This window comes from Aquarana catesbeiana, linkage group LG08, assembly GCF_042186555.1.
Source record: "Aquarana catesbeiana isolate 2022-GZ linkage group LG08, ASM4218655v1, whole genome shotgun sequence".
NCBI lineage: Eukaryota > Metazoa > Chordata > Amphibia > Anura > Ranidae > Aquarana > Aquarana catesbeiana.
The window spans coordinates 210113465-210126774 of NC_133331.1; the positions used below are offsets into that span (position 1 = coordinate 210113465).

The 13310-nt window shown below is 46.5% G+C and overlaps 1 protein-coding gene across 4 annotated transcripts in view; it reads right to left on the reverse strand.

Moving 5' to 3' along the window:
* The window catches only part of LOC141106257 (rap1 GTPase-GDP dissociation stimulator 1-A-like), a 355344-nt gene that overhangs the window by 55012 nt on the left and 287022 nt on the right, over window positions 1–13310 (reverse strand). The window lies entirely within an intron of this gene.

The window sequence follows — 13310 nt, forward strand, 5'->3', positions numbered from 1 at the left end:
TGTACCACATGAGCACATACTGTAGCCAGTCGGTGGGAGCCAGAATTATTGTTGGTTGGTAGGGGATCAAATACTTATTTTACTCACTGAACTGCAACTCAATTTATAAAACATCTATATTGTGTTTTTTTCTGGATTTTTGGTTGATATTCTGTCTCTATAATTTAAAATACACCTATAATAAAAATGATAGACCCTTCAATTCTTTGTAAGGCTGGCTATACATTATACATTTTTTTTTTTGTACAATTTTCTTTTAGATTTACCAAAACCATATAATATGATATCAAACCTAAAACACTTTTAATTTGTATGCAATGAAGCAGGCCCTTGCACTACATGGTTGCAGATAAATCTAAAGGAATTTGAACAAGAAAATTGTATACTGTATTGCCAGCTTAAATCGGCAAACTTACAAAATCTGCAGGGGACCAAATAATTCTTTTCCCCACTGTACACTGTCAAGTCCACACAGACAAATATCAGGCTGTTTTGTAGACAAAAAGGGGTCCTACTTTGCTATTTTGTACACATATACAGTATGATCCGTGTGCTCAGCAAAGCATATCCATTTTAACAAAATCTCAGTCAATGTCAATGCTTATAAAGACTTGCAAAGAAGCTCTTTGCAACAGAAAAAGAAAAATCTGAATTTTCAAGTAGTACTTGTTTTCACAAATGTTATTGGACATTAATTCGTGTGCAAGTAGATTTTCAAGTCATGAAGTAAAAGGTTATTTTTTAAAAGATGATATAACCCCATGGCTCTCCTCTTTATCTCCTGAGTATTCCATTATTCTGTATCATAAAACAGAGACTGCAGCTGTCTAGCGAACACATGGCATTATGTGATCTAGCCATTCTTCTTTTTTAACTGTCACAATCTCCTTTTAATCTGCATCCAACCCATAAACCTAGCCGCCAGTACCAACAGATTCAAGCTTTTCAATCTCCACTCTGCAAGGATGTCAGACACTCAATCTTAGTCCAGTTGGGATATCCTAATGGAAGTAAGCACCTTTAGGAGCAGTGGATGGAAAGCTGACATATCTATCAGCTGCAAGCTAAAATGCTTCATCATTCTGTGAAGGTTAGAAGCGGAAAGTAGGGCACTGCTCTCCTCCCACCCCTGTTCACAGTCACTACTTTTTAACTTACAAGTGAAAAACCATAGTGCCCAAGGGAACTATTAGATTGCAGAGAGGAAGGTGGAATAGGGGACACGGAACACAGGCACAGGCTAATAATATGAAAAAAATGGCAAAGCCTTCTCACTTCTCTATAAAATATGCCTAAAACAAAAAGAATTTCCTGTACTACTTGTTTATAAAATGTACTGAATTTAGGTACATTATCACTTGTTAAAATTTATGGGAGTATACAAATAATTCTTAATGAAATTATTCTACCTCTGCACTTATTTACATATTTGTACAAGTAGGGGTTAAATAGAAAAGGTAAAAAAACAAAAACTTGAGTGGGGTTATGTGAAATAGGTTTGTTCTGTTTTAGGTAGAGTACTTTACATAATCACACACATAGGTTGGACTTGATGGACTTGTGTCTTTTTTCAACCTCACCTACTATATACTTCTTTAAGCTGAACTCTAGGCAGATTTAAAAGACACATCAATGCAGCTCTGCAATCATGAATACATCATAAAGTGACACTAAACAATATCCTGATTCTTCAAAAATATTCCACACACATCCGCTACCTAATGGCACTGTAATCTATTTTTATGAAATTGTTTCTTACTTTGTTTTTTTTGCCTCCTTATAACAGTCCCCATGAGCTCCACAACCTCTCCTTTCCCCCTCACTTTTGTTGCAGTCATGTGCACTGCTCTGTATACACTACAAATCCTATGGTCTATAGTCCCTAATCCATTTTGGGAGTGAGCAATTGAAGGTGACTTCGTTCATACACAGTGGCGGCTGGTGCTAAAAATTTTTTGGGGGCCGGCAAATAACCTCCCCCCAGGTCGGCCCTCACCCTTCCAGCGGTCATGGCACCGCAACTTCCCTGGCTTCTACTCCTGGCCAACCTGGTTTTCTTTAGGTCCGCCTCCTGTCCTGATTGGCTGGGAGAAGGAGCCAGAAACCAATAGCAAATATTGATTCGCTAGTTATCACAAGTGGGAGGGTTCAGGGTGCAGTGCTGGAAAATAAAAAATACCTAATAGAAAGGCATTAGTCCTGCGCCCCGCGCATGCAAACTAGGGGGGCGGCGCCCCTGCACCCCTTATTGACCAGCTGCCACTGTTCCTACATATAGTGAGAGTACTAACGTAGTTACCTTTTAACAGAAAGTCAGATCACATCAGTAAAAAAAGAATCTGGAGAGATTTGGGAGCACTGGATGGCTCTGGAGCTAAGACTGAGGAACTCTAGAGGAATTCTGGGGAAGAGGAGCTTAGGATGGGACTAGAGGGGTCTAGGACTGAGGTGGACTGGGAAGCTGTGGAGGAGGATAGCCAGGAACTGGAACTGAAGTGGGCCGGGGTCCATGGAGGGTAGATGGTCTGCAGATCACCAGAGAGGGGAAGGGAGCTCTGGGGTTGAGGTTGGCTGAAAGACTGTGGAGGGGTCTGAGGGGGCTCTGAGGATGAGTAGAGTTGGGGGACTTTGGAGCTAAAGAGGGTTAGGGGGCACTGGGCTAAAATGGGTTGTGGTGCTTGGAAATGGGGGAAAGGGAGACTTTATAGTTGTGAATGAATGGAAAGAGGACAGGGAGCCTATGGGAGAATTTGGCTCATGTGAATAGAGCAGGAAGGGCCTGAGGTGGTCTGAGAGGCTGTAGAGGTTTCTTGGAGGTTAGGAAAGGGGTGTGCTCAGGGGTACTGTGGTTCTGATTAGCTGGGAGCCCTGGAGGGGTATGGGGGACTAAGGTGAGCTATTAAGTTTTAAGGGAACTCTTAGACCCCTTTCACACTGAGGTAGTTTTCAGCCGTAGAGCGCCTGAAAACTGCCTCTTATTCATTACAATGGGTGCTTTCACACTCGGGCGGTGTGTTTGCAGGATGTTAGAAAAAGTCCTGCAAGCAGCATCTTTGGGGTGGTTTGGGAGCGCTGTATACAGCGCTCCCAAAGCTCCCCTGCCCATTGCAATGAATGGGCAGGGCCTGAAAAGCGCTTCGGAAACACTGCAATGCTGGAGTTTTTAACCCCTTTTTTGGGGTTAAAAGCTCCCCACTAGAGGCTAAAAACAGCGGTAAAGCCCCCTTAAAAAAAGCAGCGCTTTACCGCTAATGCCCAGCGCTTTCTGTATGAAAGCAGCCTTAGGGTTGAGGTAAGTTTTGTTTGATGGAGGGGTCGGAATAGGAGCTGAGGTTGGCTCTGGGGAAGCCCGAGACTAGGAGTTCTGGGTTTAAAAAGCTGTGGAAGCATTTGAGGGCTCTGAGGCTGAGGGACTGTAAGGGCCCTTTCACACTGGGGCGGGGGCGGTATCGGCGGTAAAGTGCCGCTATTGTAAGCGGCGCTTTACCGTCGGTATTCGGCCGGTGGCGGGGCGGATTTACCCCCCGCTAGCAGCCGAGAAATGGTTAAAAACCACCGCAAAGCGCCTCTGCAGAGGCGATTTTCCGACGGTAAAGCCGTGCTGTCCCATTGATTTCAATGGGCAGGAGTGGTGAAGGAGCGGTATACACTCCGATCTTTCACCGCTCCAAAGATGCTGCTAGTAGGACTTTTTTTCCTGTCCTGCTAGCGCACCGCTCCAGTGTGAAAGCCCTCAGGGCTTTCACACTGGAGACAAAGCAGCGGCACTTTCTGGTCGGTTTGCAGGCGCTATTATTAGCGCAATAGCGCCTGCAAACCGCCCCAGTGTGAAAGGGCCATTAAGTTCTTGGGCTTAGGTTGGCTGGAATGCTGGGAAGGGTGCTGTGGGGCTTTTGGGCAGAGGTGGAATGCGGAGCATTGGGGCTGAGCTGAACTTGGGAACTCTGAAGAGGGGGGTCTAGAATTTATGTTTGCTGGTAAGCTCTGTAGATGTCTTTAGGTTTGAATAATAATAAATAATAATACATTTTATTTATAGGCGCCTTTTAGAACACCCAAGGTCACCTTACGAAGATAACAACAAAGCAAAAAAGTATATAAATAAAATAAAATACATTACATAACCATTAAATTACAAAAACAAAACAATGAAGTCAGACAGAGTATGCTAGTTTAAAAAGATGAGTTTTGAGACGTGATTTGAAGATGGGTAGGAAATCAATATTGCGGATGTCAGGTGGCAGGGTGTTCCAAAGTCTGGGGGCAGAGCAGCTAAAGGCTCTTGATCCCATGGTAGTCAGGCGGCCGATGGAACATTGAAATAAATGAAAGAAGAAGACCTGTGAGTGCGGGAGGGTCTGTTGATATGCAGGAGTTCAGAAAGTGCACTGAAGAGCACTGAAGTGAACTGAAGAGCTGTAGAGGGAGGTTGAGTAGTTCTGGGGCTAACTAGAGTTGGGGACTCTGAAGCGGAGCTGGGCTAGAGGCACTGGTGCTGAAATGGGCTGTAGAGCTTGGGGATGGAGAGGAACCTGGGAGGCTATGGAATTGTGGTTGGCTGGAAGGCTGTGAAAACGGCCATGAGTTGTGAAGCTGAAGTGGGTGGAGTGGCTGTGAAACATGTATGTGTGTGTGTGATGTGCATGTGTATGGGGGAAGGGGAAGACTGAGAGGCTTTGGGGGAGTTCTTGGGTTGAGGTTCCTTTAGAAGAGGCATGGAGGTATATGTAGGGCTGAGGTTGTCTGCAAATTGTGAAGGGAGCCTGGGGCAGCTACAAAGGGGGATAGGGGGTACTAGGGCTGAGGTGAACTTGGGAGTTGGGTGCTCCAGGCCTGAAGTAGGTTGAAATAGTTTGGAAGTGGCTGAGGGGCTTTTGGAATAAGGTGGGGTGTGGGGGACTGGAGCTGAGGCATGCTGAGGCACTGGTGCGCAAATGGGTTGTTTGGAAGCTGTGGAGTGGGCAGTAAGAAATTGGGCTGCTTTTTTTGGGGACTGTGGTAGGCTGAGGAGGGGATGGAAGGCTCTGGGACTTTGGTGGGCTGGGGGGTGTTAAGAGGGCTGAGACTCTTTGGACTAGGTAGGGTGTGGGGCTCTAGAGCTAAGATGGGCTGGGGAACTTTGGGGGTTCAGAAGGTATGGCGTGGACAGTAGAAAACTGGGGCTGGGGAGATTCGGGGTTGGAGACACTGGGGCTGAGGCAGAGGCTAGGGGAAGCTCTGTGGCTGAGGTATGCTGGAAAATTTTGAGGGGGCTAGGGAATCTGTGGCTAAGGTGGGCTGTTACGATCTGGGGGAAGGGAGATGGCAATGAAGCAAAAAGTGAGAGATGGTGTTTAGGGAGGGTGAGAGCTGGGAAGCCTTGGTACTTACCTGGTCTAGGATGTTTTGGAGATGGAAGTAGGGCTCAGTCTTAAGTGGGTTGGGTGGCGCTGGGGTTGAAGAAGTATGTTGAGCTCTGGGGCTGCCAGAGCTATAGGCTGAGAAGCTTTAGAACTGACTCAGGGGCACTGGGTGTAAGGTAGGCTGTCAAATTCTGTGGGGTTGGAGGCTATGAGGCTGAGATAAACAGGAAGAATATAGGGGCTGGGGGATTTTGAGAGGGTCTATAGAGCTGGGGCAGCCTGGGGAGGTTACTGGGACTGAGGTGGGCTGGGGTGTTTTTGGGGTTGTAAACTGTGAAGTAGGGATGAGCCGAACTACTCCCGGTTCGGTTTGCACCAGAACATGTGAACAGGCTAAAAGTTTGTGCGAACATACGAACATTGTTAAAGTCTATGGGACACAAACCTAAAAAATCAAAAGTGTTCATTTTAAAGGCTTATATGCAAGTTATTGCCATAAAAAGTGTATGGGGACCCGGGTACTACCCCAGGGGACATGTATCAATGCAAAAAAGTTTTTAAAACGGCTGTTTTTTCAGGAGCAGTGATTTTAATAATGCTTAAAGTGAAACAATAAAAATGAAATATTCCTTTAAATTTTGTGCCTGGGGGGGGGGACCCCTTAGTCTGCCTATAAAGTGGCGCATCTGTGTGGTTTTTACTTTGACACTTTTTTGTTGAATGGATTCACATAGGGGGGGCGGGATCTGGGGGCCCCCTTGTTAAAGGAGGCTTCCAGATTCTGATAACCCCCTCGCCCGCAGACCCCCACAACCAATGGCCAGGGTTGTGGGGATGAGGTCCTTGTCCTCATCAACATGGGGGCAAGGTGCATTGGGGGGACCCCAAAGCACCCTCCCCATGTTGAGGGCAAGCGGCCTGGTATGGTTCAGGAGAGGGGGCGCTCGCTCATCCCCCCCTATCCTGGCCTGCCAGGCTGCTTGCTTGGATAAGGGCCTGGTATGGATTTTGGGGGAGACCCCACACCAATTTTTTTTTTACATTTTGGCGTGGAGTAACCCTTAAAATCTATACCAGATCCAAAGGGCCTGGTATGGACTGGGGGGATCCATGCCATTTTTTTTCCTATTTCTGTCATAGGTTTCCCCTTAACTACTTCAATACACTATATTATATACTGTACACTGCACTATACACCCTGCACTGTATTATATATACTACACTGACTGCACTATATACTCTGAGCTCCAGTATATATACTATACGAACTGCACTATATAATCAGCAGAAAAATTGGGCCTTAGGTGTCGTTGGTGCCAGAACACTATAACGCCTCACGGTTACTCTTGTTGGGCGCAGGAACGGGCCCTGCTGTTAAATATTATTTCAAAAATTGTAATTACATGCCCCGTTAAACAGGGGCAGAACAATTGAGCCTTGGGTGTTGGTGCCCTAAACCAAAAATATTGTTGGAAGCTAGCATCATCAAGATTCAGGAGGAATAGGATAGGCAGCATAGGCAGTCTTCAAGGGATCCCAGATCCATAGCAAATTAAATCTGTTACATCAGCATCAGGGGCTTGATAGATGCTGATCCAGGACTGATTTATTTTTATAAACGTGAGCCTATCAACAGAGTATGTGGACAGGTGCACTCTTTGATCCGTTACAAACCCTCCAGCAGCACTGAATGTGCATTCAGAAAGCAAGCTGGATGCAGAACAGGCCAGTGTTGCCAACCGTCAGTATTTTTACTGGCAGCCAGTAAAAACCGGGCACTTTTCTCCTGCCAGTAAATGCCAGTGACAGAAAAAGGCTGCCAGTAAAAAATACGGCTGTAACGCCCAGCCAAGACCATCCAAGTGCCTGCTACAGTGTGTTCGGGTAGAGGCAGGTCTGGCAGAGACAGTGCCTGAGCGTGTTGTGTGAAGTCATGGCGCAAGGGAACCTGAGCGGTGCAGCCGGACCCTCGTGTGCAGGTTTGCAGGATGGGAGCAAGAGTGCCCACTCTAATTTCTTTTGCTATATCGAAAATAAAATAAGAAATATGTTTTTGTGCCCTAATATCTACCTTAAATCACATTGCTGATTGCATATTGTACTTGTTTGTAGACTACATACTAAAATTTGCACTTAAAACTTTTATTTTTGTAACTTTTGGAAATACCAGTAAAAACTTGGCTGTGCCAGTAAATTTTGTGTGTCGTGTCAGCAGATTTCAATCTGGAAGGGTGGCAACACTGGGACAGGCCAGTAGCTCGATTGCATGTTGAGCAAGTTCTGGCCAGTGGTCCATCCTCAAGACCCAGTAAACCAGTGGATGCTCTGTTGGAAAGGTCTACAAGTCTGCTCTTGCCCCTAGATATTCCTGTACCATATAAGGCAGACGATAGTGATGATTGCGTGAACCTATCAGACCTTGGCGCTAAGGACTTAAAAATTGTTTAAAGGCATCGGCCAGCTGTCCACCTTCTCCACCGCTCTTCCTCTGACCGAACAAACCCTCAGAAACACATTGTCCAGCACCTGGAAATGGTAACCTCCCAGGCACTGGAAAGGCGTTACACAAGATTTTCTTCAAGGCCTCCTGAAGATGTTTCATCCTCTGCTCCCTCTGTGAAGGCAGGATGAGTCCTGCAACTTTACCTTTGTAACGTGGATCAAGAAGGGTTGCCAGCCAGTAATGATCCCGCTCCTTGATACCACGAATCATAGGGTCCTTTAGCAGACTTTGCAGAATCAGGGAGGCTATGCAGCGTAAGTTTGCAGAAGCATTCGATTCTGAGTCCTCTGGGTCACTAAGGATGACATTTTCAGGAACTACCTCCTCCCAGCCACGTACAACTTCCTGGGTTTCTGGGGACTGAAAACCATCCCTTGAAGACTGCTGCGTGTTATCCTTTACATCCATGCTGACACAATCCTCCTCCTCCTCTTTTTCCTGTGTGTTTGGCAGCCCTGCAGGAATGCTATCTGCATAAAGGGGGCCTTGAGACGAAAAGAAGTCCTCCTCTTCCTCCCGCTGTTCTGCCTCAAGTGCCCTGCCCATGATTCCAGGAAGCGTGTGCTCCAGCAGGAAGACTGGAGGGACAGTGTCACTGATGCATGCATTGTCGCTGCTCACCATCCTTGTGGCCTCCTCAAATGGTGACAGGACAGTGCATGCATCCTTGATCAGTAGCTGCTGGCGTGGCGAAAAGAAGCCAAGCTCCCCTGACCCTGTCCTGGTGCCATACTCACACAGGTACTCATTGATGGCCCTCTGCTGTGTGTGCAGGCACTGCAGCATTGACAATGTTGAGTTCCATCTGATGGGCATGTCACAAATGAGGTGGTTGGTGGGCAGGTTAAATTCCCTTTGAATGACCACAGACTTTTCTGGCCTGCCTCAGGAGATCTTGTAAGTCTGGGTATCTGGTCAAGAAACGCTGCACCACCAAATTCAGGACGTGTGCCAAGCATGGCACATGGGTCAAGTGTCCCTGTCGGAGGGCGGAGAGAAGGTTGGTGCCATTGTCGCATACAACCATTCCTGGCTCAAGCTGCCATGGCGTCAACCACCTCTGAACCTGCCCCTGCAGAGCTGACAGAATCTCTGCCCCGTGTGGCTCCTGCCCCCTAGGCAGACCAACTGAAGCATTGTATGGTATCTTTTAGCCTGACTGCTTGCATAGCCTCTTGAGGGCTTATGGAGCACTGCTGGTTCAGAGGACAATTCTGCAGAAGATGTCATAGAGGAAGAAGATGAGGAGGGAGGGGAGCATAAAAATGTTGTGGCAGATTCATCACCAGCTTTTTGGAGGTGTGGTGGCGAAACAAGCTCCAACGTTGATCCCTGTCCTGCATCCTTCCCAGCTGCCAGCAGAGTTACCCAGTGCGCCATGAAGGAAAGGTAAAGTCCCTGCCCTTGCCTGCTGGACCATGAGTCAGCGGTAATATGAACCTTGCTGCTGACCGCCTTGTCCAACAAGGCCAAAACATTGCCTTCCACATGAATGTAGAGAGCTGGAATGGCCTTACATGAAAAAAAATGTCATTTTGGAACCTGCCACTGTGGTACAGCACATTCCACAAATTTACAAAAGGGGGCAGAGTCTACTAGCTGAAAAGGCAGCAGTTGCAGTGCTAGCAATTTATCAAAGCTAGCATTTAGACGCCGAGCATGTGGATGGCTGGGACAGAATTTTTTTTACGATTTAGCAACTGGGGTAGCAAAATTTGCCTGCTGAAATCAACTGGTGGTGTACTGCTAGCAGATTGGCTGCAAGTATCTGTGGCACCTATTGCTATACCTTCATTCCTCTAAATGCAGGTTTTTGAGAGGACTGGAGGTATAGTAGGGTTTGAGGAGAAGTCCGCCTTTTTCTATGATGTGGGTCTTTCAGGTCCTGTTGCCAATGGACTGCATGGCAGGTCGTCATATGTCTTGTCAAGCATGTGGTGCCCAAGCGGCTGCTGTTCTGGCCACGCTTCATCTGCTTCAGACATAGATTGGAAACAGCAATGGTGTGATCTACTGTACAGGTGTAGAAAAAAGTCAGCAGGGAGTCAGCAGCGCCCTGCACCTGCAGAGCTCTGTGGTGTGATGCAATAGGGTGGCTGCCCTTAAGCTGACCCCTGGAGGACATCCTGCCTTGTTGGAGTTGTGCCACCTCCTCCTCCTCACTTTCCTCCTGTCTTCTCTCAGGCACCCACGTAAAGTCAGTGACCTCATCATACCCTCCCTCCTCATCACTGGAGCAAACTTGGCAGTATGCTGCAGCTGGGGGAACATGACTGCCAGTTTCTTGTTCTTCTGTGCTACCCCCTTTCTCTAGGCTCACGTTACTCCCTTCCTCAACCTGGGAACCAACATCAAAGCCTTCAAATTGCTGCGCATCCTCCAGCAGCATTTAACCGACACTATGGTCGAATAATTCTGGTGACTCCTCCGTGCATGATGGTGGGGCTACGGAAGGAGTAACTGTGGACAAGGAACCGGTGAAATAGCCTGCTTTGGCAGCTGCATTAGAAGGCAAACTACTATGAGCCTGGGTGACAGGGGGCGGCTTTGTTATCCACTCCACCAACTCTTCTGCATGTTGTGGCTCGATAACACGGCCAGCAGCAGAAAAAAAGGACAAGCGTGACCCGCCTGCAGAGGATGCACCATGTCCACCACTGTTCACTGTAGACACAGAGGCTGCTTGCCCTCTTTTAGTGGCCTGTGAGCGTCTGCCTCTCCTTGGTGGCCTTCCAGACATGATGGGGATTTTTTTTTATACCGCACTACACTGTATTATATACTGTACATCGACTGCACTGTATTAGAAACTGTACACCGGCTGCACTGTATTATATACTGTGTACACCGCCTGAAGTGTATTAGAAACTATACACACTGTATTATATACTGTGTACACCGCCTGAAGTGTATTATATACTGTACACCGCCAAATGCACTGTATATAAAGTCTACACTGAATGCAGAGTATATATATATATATATATATATATATATATATATATATATATATATATATATATGAAATAAACTGTCTGCACTCTCTCTCCGTCCATGCCAACAACACTACACATGGCCCCCGTTGGAAGCGGCCTTATATAGTGTGGGGTGTGGACTTAGTCCCCCCGAGCCATGATTGGCCAAAGGCACCCTGCCTTTGGCCAATTATGGCTCTCAAAGCAGAGCATGCTGTGATTGGCCAAAGCATGCAGGTCAGGTGCATGCTTTGGCCAATCATCAGACGTCAATGAACTGCGATCTAGCAGTGCTTTATGGGGCGTTCCGCGGCGCTCGCATTTCCCGTAAACGTCTCATATGTTCGGTTCGTTTTCAAACAAACGAACACCTGTTGTTTGCGTTAAACTTACATTGGACTCGGACCGTAGGCTCATCCCTAGTCAGGTGTAAGTGATGCAGAGTTCAGAGGTTGGTAGTAGTAGATGATGGAGGGGTCACACATACATAATTATATATATATATATATATATATATATATATATATATATATATATATATATATATGCACACAGTATCTCACAAAAGTGAGAACACCCCTCACATTTTTGTAAATATTTTATTATATCTTTTCATGTGACAACACTGAAGAAATTACACTTTGCTACAATGTAAAGTAGTGAGTGTACAGTTTGTTTAACAGTGTAAATTTGCTGCCCCCTCAAAATAACTCAACACACAGCCATTAATGTCTAAACACTGGCAACAGAAGTGAGTACAACCCCTAAGTGAAAATGTCCAAATTGGGCCCAATTAGCCATTTTCCCTCCCCAGTCTGATGTATTACAAGGTCTCAGGTGTGATTGGGGAGCAGGTTTGTTAAATTTGATGTTATCGCTCTCACTCTCTCATACTGGCCACTGGAAATTCAACATGGCACATCATGGCAAAGAACTCTCTGAGGATCTGTAAAAAAGAATTGTTGCTCTATATAAAGATGGCCTAGGCTATAAGACGATTGCCAAGACCCTAAAACTGAGCTGCAGCATGGTGGCCAAGACCACACAACGGTCAAACAGGACAGGTTCCATTCAGAACAGGCCTCGCCATGGTCGATCAAAGAAGCTGAGTGCATGTGCTCAGCGTCATATCCAGAGGTTGTCTTTGGGATATACACATATCAGTGCTGCCTGCATTGCTGCAGAGGTTGAAGGGGTAGGGGGTCAGCCTGTCAGTGCTCAGACCATACGCCACACACTGCATCAAATTGGTCTGCAAAGCTGTTGTCCCAGAAGGAAGCCTCTTCTAAAGATGATGCACAAGAAAGCCCGCAATCAGTTTGCTGAAGACAAAGAGACTAAGGACATGGTTTACTGGAACCATGTCCTATGGTCTGATGGGACCAAGATAAACTTATTTGGTTCAGATGGTGTCAAGTGTGTGTGGCGGCAACTAGGTGAGGAGTACAAAGACAAGTGTGTCTTGCCTACAGTCTAGTATGGTGGTGGGAGTGTCATGTTCTGGGGCTGCATGAGTGCTGCCGGCACTGGGGAGCCATGAATGCCAACAAGTACAATGACATACTGAAGAAGAGCATGATCCCCTCCCTTTGGAGACTGGGCTGCAGGGAAGTATTCCAACATGATAACCACTGCCTTGCTAAAGAAGCTGAGGGTAAAGGTGATGGACTGGCCAAGCATGTCTCCAGACCTAAAGCCTATTGAGCATCTGTGGGGCAACCTCAAATGGAAGGTTGAGGTGCATAAGGTCTTTAACATCCATCAGCTCCGTGATTTCGTCATGGAGGAGTGGAAGAGGACTTCATTGGCAACCTGTGAAGCTCTGGTGAACTCCATGCCCAAGAGTGTTAAAGTGGATGTAAACCCGAAAACTTTTTTTTTTTTTGTCATAAAATAGAGTATAAGATTTCCTATCATTTGAGCCCAGTCTTGCCACAAAGAGTTAATCCATCTCTGAGCAATCCTCTTTTATTGTTCAGTGGGATAAATCTTGACAAACAGAGAAAAACTTTGTCAAATACCCCCCCCTGCTGTGAGTGACAGGTGATTTACATATCTCCTGCACTAGCCTAAGAAACATGCATTATTTTTTAATTCCCTCCCACTCCTTTCTTCTGCTGCTCTGCCAGGATTGGATGTTCCACACCTCAACATAATTGGGCATGCTGAAGTCATGTGGTTACTTTCCTGTCTTTTCACTGGATGTTAGAGATCATAGCAGAAGTTCAGTGTTCAGTGTTAGAAATATACAGGAGAAAAATGCATGTTGACAAGAGGAGTGTAGAGGTGGGCGGGGAGTCTACTGACATCATGACTCCACCCACCGAGCTCCAGACAATAGACCTACCCACAGAATCTGCAGTTTTTTGGCTCTCATAACAGACAGAGGAGAGACATTTGACAGGTAAAGATACATGCAGGAGGCATAATGGCGGCCACACAAAATATTGACACTTTGGGCCAAATTTGGACATTTTCACTTAGGGGCGA